Source organism: Plodia interpunctella, chromosome 14 (assembly GCF_027563975.2).
Source record: "Plodia interpunctella isolate USDA-ARS_2022_Savannah chromosome 14, ilPloInte3.2, whole genome shotgun sequence".
Taxonomy (NCBI): Eukaryota; Metazoa; Arthropoda; class Insecta; order Lepidoptera; family Pyralidae; genus Plodia; species Plodia interpunctella.
The window spans coordinates 3,281,835-3,295,562 of record NC_071307.1 but is presented as its reverse complement, the minus strand read 5'-3'; positions in this window follow the sequence as shown (position 1 = coordinate 3,295,562).

The following is a 13,728-nucleotide window of genomic DNA, read 5'->3' as shown; positions in this document are numbered from 1 at the left end:
ATACGAAACAGTTTTTTACCGCCTTCAAAATACCCTCCTCTAATGAGGCAGTAACATGGAAGGGAGGTGATAATCACCCCCCATTTCGGGTCCTCGTTACAGCCTTGCTTTATTTTGAATAACTTGTGATGAGTTTTGGAGTCAGGTTTAATAGCACAGTATGCCAAGGAACCTTTATACTTTCAGACTGTCATGTTGATGTGGAATATTTGTAAGGAATTATTAATTTATTTATGGATTAGACTTGCGATGAAAGTGTTATTCCAATTAGTGTATATATTTATTTAAGGGGTTTTAAGATTCTTTGACGATATACTCGTATGAAATAAATAAAAATTATAATTTACCTAAGGAGTCAAACACCATTTACAAGAAATGCAACGATTTTCCATTTCATTATACAATTGATATAAAATGTAGAACAATACGACTTGAAAAAAAGAAAAGCTATCTGACAATATGAACGCCATTCTCTAATGCTTAGCAATGAAATCAGGATTGTTATTTAGAAATTTTAATTAAGAATTGGTCGCGCTCCATTTGAAGAGCAGGGCGGTGCAGTAAAACCTTATTCGATTTTTATTTTTCTCTATGATATACGAGTAATGCTTGGGTTACTTCGTGTAGCATCTCTAATTCGAAACGAGTGTAGGAGCCCGTCGATAATCTCTTTATTCATTATTATATTATGTATTTTATTTCATTTTTGGACCGCAACTATTACAAAGTGAGAAGGATTATGGAATATGAAACGTTAAATGTCCTAATGTAAAAAAATATTGTATTGTGGCGCATTTTAATATAAAAATCTAAGTAGGTACCAGAATATTCTTATAAGATTTTGTGCAAATATTCCGAACAATTGTGATGTGATATGATTTGTGAATATGTGTTTATTTTTGGTAACGTTCAGTACATTAACCTACTTGGTAACCTTTATTAGTTACTAGAGGACCGTCCCGGCTTCGCTCAGGTAAAACCATAATACAAAAGTAGCCTACCTATGTTACTCTTGAAGATTTCTTTTTTCTCTGTGTCTAATTGCGTAAATCGCGCCAATAGCTTTTGAGTTTATTCATTATAAAAAAAAAACATATTATTATTTTTTTTATAATATTAGTACGGACTTATCTCTACGCTTGTATTACCTTTTGAATAGCAGATAGTGAGAAGAATAGTGTAATAAATGACAATCAGCGCTATATGAAAATGCACTCACTGAACCTATGTCCTCGTCCATTTGTTGTTTTCTACTTATTACGGGTAATTATGGCTATAAACCCCACGCACGATACAACTAAACATAGAATATTGTTAATTAACATGAGTCGTTTAGTCGCCATTAGCGAAGCGGCTCGGTCAATAAATAGTGGGCGAGTGCAACGGACGGCTAATTCGAGCAATTTGTGGCGCTTGCGCAGTGTGTGGTCCAATGACGCTGGTGACGGCGATTTTTGTTTTAGGTTTAGTAGACAAACTTTACTAAATGTTTACCAGCAGTAGAGTACAATTCTTGCTCTACCAAAAATGCGATGTCTAATACGGATTTTCAGAAACAAAAAAAAAACCATTGCTTTATATGTTCAGCGCCCTGTACTTTGATAATATCATCACATTCAGTTAGTGGATGATCTACGCTGATTCCGCGCATTTATCACTCCAGATCCAGCACCATCGGCAAAAGATTTATGATTTCTTACTACCCAAAAATGTTATATTTTCTCTCTGCATTACATTTTGGTTACCTATATGTATTAATAAAAATAGCGGGTAAAATCTAGTACTCATTCAACAATAGCACATAATTTATGACTTGCGCACCCGCATGCTATCGTAGTAATTGCTAGAGTAGTCGCGGGTCGGCCATTTAGCTCAACCGGGCTTGGCGTGCGCTATCTGCTTATCTTTGTCAACAACTAATTACTTGTATGTTAGCGTTTATCTCAGAAACTATTACATTGATAAACTGAATTTTGTAGTTTTTAATAAGAAAAAGAGCCAATTTGTTGCGTCTCTTTAGGAATAAATAATAACAACTTCTTGTAGTACATTAATACAATGTTTATCTGCATGACAGTTTCTTTTACAATATAATTAATTATTAATAATGAGTAGTTTACAAACAAATAGATAGGAGATTGTAGAAAAAATGGTGACACCCATTCTTACATTGCAATTCAAAGTTGCAATTAAACGATGGTTTAGTACAAACAAGCAACATTTTATTACAATATTTATTATTTTTATTATAGACAATTTTTAACACTTGATTATTTTTTGTAGTTTATTCACATACCGCATGTGAAGTATAAAAATGACTTTATCGTTGTAGATGTACGAGTATGGATATAGCGATGATAATTATTTTGCATACAATCAAATTAAATAACGATTAAATATTATTAAGTTTTTATTATAGCCATTGTCTTCCTCTCTTCATACCTAACCCTTTTTAGTTGTGCATCCGACCAAAGTTGGTTGTTCGTTTAAAAGATTTTTGAGTAATTGAGTTGGTAATAAGCCGTCACCTTTAGCGGCAGCTAAAACCGATTACTGTCCTTCCTTCTTTAGTTTAATTTTAATTGTTTTTCTTGCCAGCCAGCTCCTTAGCAAATTTAGATAATTATCGTAATCACTCAACCAATTTCAACGTTGTAAAAAACTATTTATTTCTTCTTAATAACTGCTTGTAGGCTTTTAATATGAAGTTTAAATAAAGACGAGAAACTCATAATACTCGTAGACTGTCTTGATGTGTTCATTGGTAGAACTATTTCAATGAAAAATGTTTTTTTTTTCCTTACAAAAAAGTATTTATTATTAAAAATTAACATTATTGTACTAACAAAGAAAACACACAAAAATATATGAAAAATTTAAATAGCTTGAGATTTTTTGCTTAATTTCTAATTCATTCAATTGAAAGAATTTTTTTTTTATTGGGAGAGATCGTACCTAGATAAGAACTTACGATCTCCTCAATTTTACTCCGAAAGACTAGCAGATGTGGAGTTACTATTAAAACATAATTTGTAGAAGATGACGAGGTAATTATAATTAACTGAATCCTTACTTCCATAGGCACTTCCTAATCCATACTTTCATTCTAATATTATAAACTAGCTTTTGTCCGCGACTTCGGTTGCGTGCAATTTCTCTATGGAAGCGCAACAGACCTAATTTTCATTTAAACTTTCACCCCCACTATACTCATTTGAAGATTGTTTTTTGAAAAAATAGTAATCTATATTTTAACGGGATTTGGATACCAAATTTCATCAAATTCGGTTTAGCGGTTTAGTCGTGAAAATGGAACAGACAGACAGACAGACATTCGCATTTGTAATATTAGTATAGATGTGTCATCCACCTCAAAACAAAGCAAGTCGCCCTTTCACCGCTAAACAGATGGACCGATTATTGTATATGGATTTACATTAACCATTTGGGTAAAAGTTTATATAGAAAATACATCTTAATATAAAAATACTCTTATAGTTAGTACTGAACATAAGAAAAATAGATTGTTATAAATTATAGAATGGATATGTAATTATATTAATTAATTACTCTTACAGTTTAACTGAGTAATTAATAACTTAAGGCACATTTTTTACCATCAGGCTAAATTGAGGTCAAACGCCCAAAAAAAAAAAATAAAACATAATACAAAAAAATCTCTTGGTTAAATTAGAATACTCTGTGATTTATTAAGAATTAACAGGTCGATTGGGGTTGAAATGTTTGATAAAAAAGAACCCCTTCGTGGGTTGGCGATGTAACCCTCGAAGTTAACAGGTAATCAATTGGTTATAGGTGGTTGTATAATACTGCCAATTAACATGATGCGTTCAATAAATTTTATAATCGACCTCTTATTCTAATTGAATAAGCTACATAAGTTATATAAAAAAGAGGTCTTAAAAAACGTTATAGTGTGTACGTATAATATAGTCGTATCTATGTTTTGGAAAAGTTGTGATTATTAAAAATCTCTCAAGTCCAAGACTACACGCTTTTGTTTTTTATAATGTCCTCTAATATAATTGTCTATTTCATATTGGAATCCTATTCTAACAAAATTAGTGCTGGAGTTTTTGCCGGAGATCTTAGTAAGTGTTATAGGAAGAAAGGCAGGAAAACGAACGAACGGGTGAAGGTAGACTAGGGTATCATGAGCCAGGTAAAGGAAAAACTCATATCGAGTGTGTTGTTATTAACACTGGTGTCAGATTTTAATCCAGTCGCCTTTAGGCTTCTGACATACCATGGTGAAGTATCTATTGATAAGGGCAAATCAACCGTTAACTGTTTTATTTATAAGACACATTATTATGTGTCTTATAAATAAAACAGTTAACGGTTGATTTGCCCTTGTATCTTTCGGTTTTATATGAGATGCCAGTGTAAGATACCTACGTATTTATGATCGTAGAATGCAGAATGAAGTTTTTAGACAAGTTATTAAGTAATTAATGTGTTTAAAGATAAGCAATTATATAATAAGAATACCAAATTTGTATGCAGATCTTTTCACCGAACAAAATTACTGTCATCGAATACAAGTTATAATTTTAGTTAACAATCGATTACTATACTCTTAGGGGCGTAAGGCGATTGGGACCAGGAAATATTATTAGGACTGTGTCCCAATCGGCCAAGTACTGAATGTAAATGCGGGTCCATGGGACAGAGTTTGTAATGACACAAGTAAGTTTTGGAATTGGTATATTAAGAAAGCATTATTTTGAGAGCTACGTAGTTTTGTTACATATCCAAAGAAAAAAATATTTTTTTACTTTTACCCGTATTTCCAACATCCATTAAAAATCGATTGATCCATTCGGACATTGGTTAATTGAGACCGTGGTCCATATACCTGGCGGTCCCAATCGCCTAACGGCCCCTTTTTGTAAGAATTGTACATACCGAAACCTGCCTGTGACATTTAACGTAAATGGAAGGGCTTATAGGCAGCAATTACTATTGGACATATTCAATTCGTAACAAGCAAGATTATTATTTTACTTTTGCCTCAGTTTCCGGTAATATTATATGTTACCCCGATATTAAGGTCTCTGAAATGACTGATTTGACAGCACGGGCATAATTTAACATTTTAAAGCCTCATTACAGAATTTTGCAGGCGCATTTTCAGCAATGACATAATAAATCTACTTTGCAACACGCGATGGACATTTTAAGCAAATCGCAAGTGAGATAAGACCCGAAAAAGCGCTTTCATCATGTTTATTATGTGAAACTAAACGACGTTTTGGATATAATGACGGCATCAGGTCCCTGAAGAGATTTTAATATGCCAACGAGGCTCAAAATCCCCGAATATGACACCTTTTTTGCACTAATATGGCCAGAATACCTAATTATCGATGATTGGCGTCGTTCGACTTGATTTGTCTTAATGATAGTAAATTATGGTGGTAAAAACATTGGGCGGCGTGCGGTCCTGGCATAATTATGTTCCGAGACCATTCACAGGGAATTTTACTTATTGCCGTTCATTAGCTTCACTATTTATTGTGTCCGTGGATGTTAGTTGTAAAATTGCTACGAAAAAGCATATTTTTGTGCAAGAGAAAATAAAACAAATTATTCATTGAAAGATGTTTGTTATAAAATCTTTCAATCTAAAGGTATTGAGATAATATTGTCTGATTCTTTCCCCTATGTATGTGTGTATCCTTCAGTCAGTATAGATGATTTGAAAAAATCCTTAAATCCATCCATCGTAAATGTGTCTCTGACGTAAGTAAATTAATAGACCACATTTATTTCGAATGTCATCGATACGATCACATAAATTAGTATTTTACACAAAACCTTTGTGTAACCAAATCCTAACATCGGAGCAGCATAAAACTGTGGATATTTTAGTACTTTATCTCCCCTTAAATAATAGTGATAAAGTGGCGAATAAAAAGATGCAGCAGATAAATACACCGTGTCCTGAAACACAAACTAAAACAGTACAGAAAGTTGGATGCAGCTGACTTAAATAATATTCAAAGAGTTGGGACTGCCTTTGAAGTAAGACCAATTAAGTGTTTTAGGAGTTATATATTTACAATTAGAATTAAGTATTTTCATTTTATAAATGTCGTATTACGAATATCTCGCAAGTTGACAGGAAAAATGTATTAGGTTATTAGTAATGTATATGTATAATAATTTACTATGTATGTACGAGTAAGTTTTGTCAACGAAGTTTTGTTATCAGAAATATTGTAATTTTCTGAATAAATTCTTGTAATTAGGCTGTGAGACCTCAAAATAAATAAAATTAAGATAAAATAATGATGAATAACTTATTTTATCTTAATTAAACTTATTTTATCTAGTCTTAGCTGTCTACTGTTGACAGATATTGAGTCTTAGCTGTTGTCTAGTCTTAATCTTAGCCTGTTCGTGTTGATGTGGTATATAATATATAATACAATACGATGGCGATTTAGTATAATTTTATGGTTTAAATTGATTTAGTATTCATAATTTAGTTTTAATTTTTAATTTTCTTTAGTTTAATTTTAATTATTACAATATTTCTAATTACAAAAATAAAATACTGTTATTTAATTATTTCTTAAATGGATTTTAGTTGACGGGATAACATTTAAAATTTAACTCTTCTGTACGTAATGTATTTTGTGGCCGTCCTTGTCCTGAGGAGATATTTTATCGGGCGATGATAAAACATCTTTTAACACTACAATAAAATACTTAGAGAGAGGGCTTATCTCGCATCAGAGGGTTGTTATCAGCCAGACTATAATTTAAACTGTGATTAGGGCGCGTCTTGTTTGAACCATTCAGAGGGGCTTAAAAGAGCAAATCAAGTTTTTTGTGAGGATTTTATGGTGTAAAAGGGTAAGAATAAAATTAATTTAAAAGCTTTGGTAAAAAAAAATCTACTTAAGTACCTACATAAACTTTGGAGAAATTGATTTTCGATATTAAAACAAAAAAGCACATTATTTGATTTTTATAAATAAGTTTCTCAAATTGCGATAACATCTGTGCTGCAATTCGTTCATTAATATTTATCTGTCGTCATCTTTTCAATATAGCTATGTTTATCCAACCTCGAATGCCCTCACCGCCTTTTCAAATAGTCGTTAGCATGAACAACATCAAATCGATTTAGTGATGAACCTGTAAAAACAACAGAGTCATCGTCGATCATCACTCGATCGGACCGTTCGAGATCGGTAAACCGAAAACCGTGCTCCAAAATTATGGACCTAAGAAAACAAGAAAAAATTACGAAGATTTATTTAAGGGAGCGTAAAGATCTGTTTATGGTATGCGTCGGTAATTAAGGGGCGGCATGCACACGTGCGCGGGCGCAAAAACGAAAACGAAAAAACTATACCTGTTCGTTTTTGGAGGGACAGGTCCGCTGACACGCTCTTCAGGGGGGATTGTTCTCAAACTGGAGTGAATTAGCCAGAATTATTTAAAGTCGTTAGAAGCACATCTTTGAAAAAAAAATATAAAAATAAGGCGAACAAATTATTATAGTTATCTATCAGAAGTTGCTTGATACTAATATAATATTTATGCTTAACTGCTGCTTTATTATTTAGTATAAATTATTATACTACGTATATATGGGTTTTTAATATAATTTTTTATCAGTGAAATAAATAACGTTACCATTTTCCTCGCATTCTTGCATTCCTCACTCTTATCGTGCAGAGGATCCGATGGCAATTCTCGTAAGTTTCGGAACCTCTGGCCTTCCCTTCCCTTAATGTTATCTTATTATAGCTAAAATGACTTTGGTGTTCAAGATAATAGTCGGTCCTGAGAGTTTCTTTGCCACCATTTTTTATCAGATTTTTTCTAACAAGCCAAGATAATTTTACTTTTAGATATCCCGTGTTAGATGGTTCGATTTTAGGATCTCATAAAACGAACTGTTATTAAAATTTAGTAATTTTGCGAAGACAGCAAAATTAGCGCTTGGGCTGGTCGAGTTATTTTTCTGTAATTAAAAATGGTGCCGCGATAAATTGATAGGTATAAAATAATTAATCTATAAATATAATGTGAAAATATTTGTCATTAACAAGAAAGTTAATAAAATAAATCCATAACAAAAAAGATAATTTAAATTAAACAACATTATTGATATTCTTGATTAAAAATTCCTGATAGTTATTTCTAGAAATTGATATCATAAATGGATATCGTGATCCATTAAAAATATTACCTCACTATTGTTTACAAATTCATATCACGCTTGTCATAATACAGTGGAATGCAGCGTTCCTATTTCTGTGTATAATTCATGCGCAGACGTCAAAATAGAATGATAGCTCCCATAGCATTCCTTCGGGAACTTGCTTGTACAAAATAATGATGGTACAAAAGGGTAGCATTCAGGAATACACGAATGCCATTGAACGGAGAAAAAATCCCTCTCAGCAACTTGTATTGTTTTCTTCTTACAAATAGGCTACTTGAGCCATCTTTTAATTTCGTACACTGATTTTATTTTGAGGTTTTATCAGGTTATTTTTCTTTAATAGCACGTTCGAATAATCCAATACGTCTTATATTGAAAACTAGAATAAACTATATAGTTTACTATGTCTACGCATTGACTATTTACATATATACACATCTGTATTTATTTGAAGGTCTAGGCAGGTCCGACCCAAGAAAGACTGGGTGAAACTTCAGGGTACCCTTCCATCAACATCTGTAGCTCTTGCTCTGTTATTAATAAAAATAAATATTCTCTGTTAATAAAAATAGGTCTGAAATTATTTAGTTGATTGTTTCTCATTCTTCCAACGTCAGATACTAAAAAGCCTTTCAGTTGATAAGGAGACGAAATTTGGAAACTGGTTTTCTAAAAGGCTGCTTTTACGGAAAGAGAGATGGAGACGACACAAAGAACAAACTTTTACAGGCCTAATCACAGAATATTCTTTATTATTAAATGAATAAGTGATTATTCTATGCTGTCATTAATTTGGCCAGTACTTCACAATGTTATCGCGGCTCCATCGGCACGTGTTTTGAATGTTATCATTTGTTTTTGTTTACAAATGCGTCGATTTACAAAACAATAGTCCGTAAAGGATAGGATTGACCGGTATCAATAGTTTAATCTCGTACTTTTTATGATTTATAGCCTGATTGAAGAATTATAAATATTTGTCTTTTATATTCATGAATGTATGTACTTAACTATATTATGATACATCTCGATTTTTAAAAAGTAATCATTTACATTCGTTTGTTTTTAATTGAATTAACATTTTCTAAAAGAAAAAAAAATCGACACAAAGTAATAAATTTACGCTAAACAAAGTGCAAAATTCCCTATTTTAAGTTTGAGGTGATATTTTTATGTAATTTATTATTCCAAAAAAATATAATCAGTTGAACCCATCAGATTTTACCGCCATCATTTAGAACTGTCGCTTTTTTCAAATAGTAATTACACATAGTCCTCCTCAGATCTCTTTTTAAGGGCGAAGTAACACGCCACTTTATTATCTTTGATCTGGTGTGATCTGGTATTGGTTACCGGTCAGAACTGGCTATTACTGGTTATCTGATCGTCAGTCCGTTTGTCGACAACATATCGGGGACTGTTTATCTGCCATCGAGCAATTTCTGATTCAATGAACTGTACCGAATTCGTATTCGGTTTAATTGATATTGAAGTTGTCAATGGCTTCAGTTAAAAATGACTTGACTTCAAACGACACATCGGTCTACATTATTTGAGATTTTTATTGAGTATACATCAGTTGGGGAAATGCAGTTGTGTGAGATTAAATCGAAGAGTATATCAAAATGTATTTGAGTAATTATTTGAACCAAAAATTTAAGAGGTGCCATTATTTTTAACTTATTAAAAATAATTAAATTACCTACGTAGATTAAACATATAATAAAACCAAAAATAAATATGTGTCTACATAATGAATGAAACACTAAAATATAGTTCTTGCCCTTTTAGAAGGAACTGAAAAAGTTTTAAGACCCAAGAGAATACTATATCAGTGGTGAAGCTCGAAAGTCAGTCTGTTTTTTACTAACTCTTGTCATACTTAGTGAAAATTTCAGGAACATAGATGGCATCGTAAAGGTCTATGTCATAGAGAAAAGACTATGCGTATACATGGTCTGCGGAGAAGTGCCATTATTACGAGCAGGCAGCAGCATATAACGTTGACCGAAGTATTTAAAGACTTCCAAGTCGACCAAGGTCGGTTACGCCCTAGGGCGTGAGTCAAGGAGGTTGCCAAGCTGGGTATCTCTTCTTTCAGACATTAACTTAACTTCTTGGGCTCTTGTGTCACCAGTACATTTTTGTCTGTATAAAAATATATTCTAAACAATCTATATATAGCTGTTGAAAAAAAAAGATGATCCATCTTATTATATTATTAATAGCTAAAGGCCAACGAGCACATCGTGTATAATAAGGTATTTATATAATCACATTATTGTCTTTCGAAAAATAAGAATTATAGTCGATTACCAATCCCATATGGCTGGTAATGAGTGGAGTGTATCTGTCACCACTAATCGCGCTCACCTCCCGGCGATGATGTATCACCGTCAGCGCAGGAAGCGGGGTCGTGCAGACAACTTCTGACTAAACGCCAACAAAACATGCCTCTTATTAAATGTTCATATTGGGATCTAATGAATGTCAACAAAAAATGGGAACTCGGGGACTTTATGTGTGATTTATTTCTGTGATGTTAACTTTGTTGTAAATAATATTTTAAATTGAGATGAATTTGTTTTAGTTTAATATTTCTTGAAAGAACTCGATCTGTATCAAATAATTATAAAATATGAAAAAAAAAATATAGCTATAAGAATTTTATTCCGAAAAGATTCAACTTTTACAATTGTAATTTTTACTTCATACCGAATTTTCCTTATTATATTTACTTTTATTCGACATGAATTTTATTTATTATTTAATGTTAGTTATCAGCAATTTGATCAGAACAACAACAAATAATGCCACATCATTACTTATGATTTACAACAATACCAAACAAAATTTATTTTAATACAATACTACTCAATCAAAAACAGTTTTTTATGCTTTAGATGGGTCCAAGATTTACATTTATATATATTTTGGAGTTATCTTGACAAATGGTCCTTAACAATACCATCAAATTGTGTGTCATGCAAAATTATTTGCATTCATACCATGGTTCAGACTGGTCGAGTATAATTTGGATCAAACGAGTCGAGTGGAAATTTCTCAATTTTAAATGACAACTTTGATTCTAATATTTCATCTGAAATTGTTCTAGAATGTTCATTACTTAGTATGGTACATATTATATGAAATGCGAATAGATATTACCAATGCAAAGATATGATAATTTCAAAAAATAAAAACATAATAAGTATGCGTAAAAATGTGAAATATATTTATATTATATAGTATTTTTAACGTTTGACATCCTAGAAAAATACATTTGTAATTTCTTTCCATGCAGACAAACTGAAATTTTTGTTTCATAATGGTTTACATTTTCAATTTTTAACAGAAACTAAACTCTTACATAGGTCGAATTAATCAATCGAATTAGTAATTTTCCTACTAAGGCACATCTCGACCACTGTGAACTTGAAAATTTGTTGTACAATAGGAAGATTACGTATCTGTAATCTTAATACAAATATTATGTCGTCATTGTCACGCAAGATGTTCCATTTCGTAGCAAAATATTTGTAAAGAAATATTGATAAACATCTATTTTAATCCCGTGCAACATTATTGGCGTCAAGTGTACCGTGACAGGATTACGATATTGTGCAAATATCTGTAGCATGCTGTACCAAACAGTGGTAATATAATGGTAACTTTTTGTCGTGCTATGACAATAGACGAGAATTAAGACTTTCTTGTGAGGTAGAAAAGTCTAGTTATCTTATTTAGCTCTCGCACCTAGATGTCAAAATTAGTTATATATAATTTTATTTATATAATAATTATTTTTAAAATAATAGTTACATAGTACGAACTACCGTTGCTAGTTATTGTCCGTTTGAAGTGTGCTATTTCTAATATAAACAATTTTTGAGGCAAATGCTGAAATTATCTGTACGAATTAAGTACCTATACGAGTAAAAACGTCAGCGATTCAGATTTGCATTAATTGTAATTTGTGGCACATGTATTTACTTTTGTACTGAAATACTTAACAACTGACCACTATCCTTGTCAGGCCATATGTACCTACGGTTAAACCCAAGTTTACTTCTAAACAAATCCAAACACCAATAATACAAGTAACTTCCTCCAATATCTTTTATGCAACTTTCTTGTAGAAATGACAATAAAAGCGGTGTAAATCCGAATACAGCACAAACTGGGCGAGTCCAAATCCTACCTTATCACAGCACAATCAGTACGGTGTAATGTTACAAAGACATACAAACGGTGAATTGAACGTAAACCTTAACAATTCTGTCTTCTTCAGAGCAAATTCATGCCTGAAGTAACTTCATACAGTATCGCTAAATGGAATTCTTCCTATTAATTTTTTGTAGACCTCCAATACCGGTTAGCCGTTGATGTTTTAATAATACAGAATCCATTTTGATGATAAAAAATCGTGGATTTTGCAACGTAATATGAAGGTGCAATTTGCCTTTCAATCTTCAGTAAAAAGGATTTGAGATTGACTTCGAATATATATATGAAAATGACAAATATGACGAAAGGTGTTTTTTATTAGCTGTTATCCAAATGATCTTTCTCGCATTGGAGTGTTTTTCGGGATTTTTCTTCAGTAAGAACGTCAGAGCTCAGAGTCCGATTTCCTACTGTTTCTATTTCATTTCATACGGTCTTCGTATCATTGTCTTATTATCTGCGTTGTAAAATTAAATTTCAGATATATAATATGTAAATATTATATATACTTCATTAAATACAACTTATTTCTCCGAAGCAGGCCCGGGGGCGGTAGCTCGGCTTCACTTACAAATATTTTGGAAATATTTCTCCAACTTGTCGACCTTTTATCTACCGCTTCTTTCCGTTTAGTTGACTATTGCTTTGCCGCTACTTTCCACATTTTATCGACGTAAGAACTCATATTCGACAAGCAAATCTAAAACTAGTTGCGTTCGAAATAAATAACATTTTCCTGTAAAAACCTTTGAGATTTACTATGTTATAACATTGAATTATTTTATTATCTAGCAGCGAAATCTTTACGAAAAACTTGAAATGTGCACGCAAAAACTTAAGAATTAGGGTTGCCGAATAAATTTTAATTTATTAATATTGTTAATTTATATTTATCGTTCTTCAGATGATGGTTATGACTGCGATCCTCTGTTTAAAATTAATTTATAGTTATTTAATAATCGTTATGTGATCTTTTCATCCTTTGTCGTTTTTATGATTTTTGAGTTAGAGTGGTTTTTCAAAGGGAAAATGTACAAAGTATTATTTAAACATTTTTAAAACGGCATTATCAGCTTTTCATGGGTGTAATTTATGTTATTACGTTCCGAAATGCGAAAGACAAATTATAATCTTAGGGATATAACATGTCCTTTTACTAGTAATCAAAAAACAAAATCTAAATCCGCAAAATTTGGTATTACTAAAGATAGATAGTGAATAGGTATCCTTAGATATATGGGACGCGAGTACAGCCCTAGCAGTTATCTCCCATCTCGTGCCACGTAATTTGA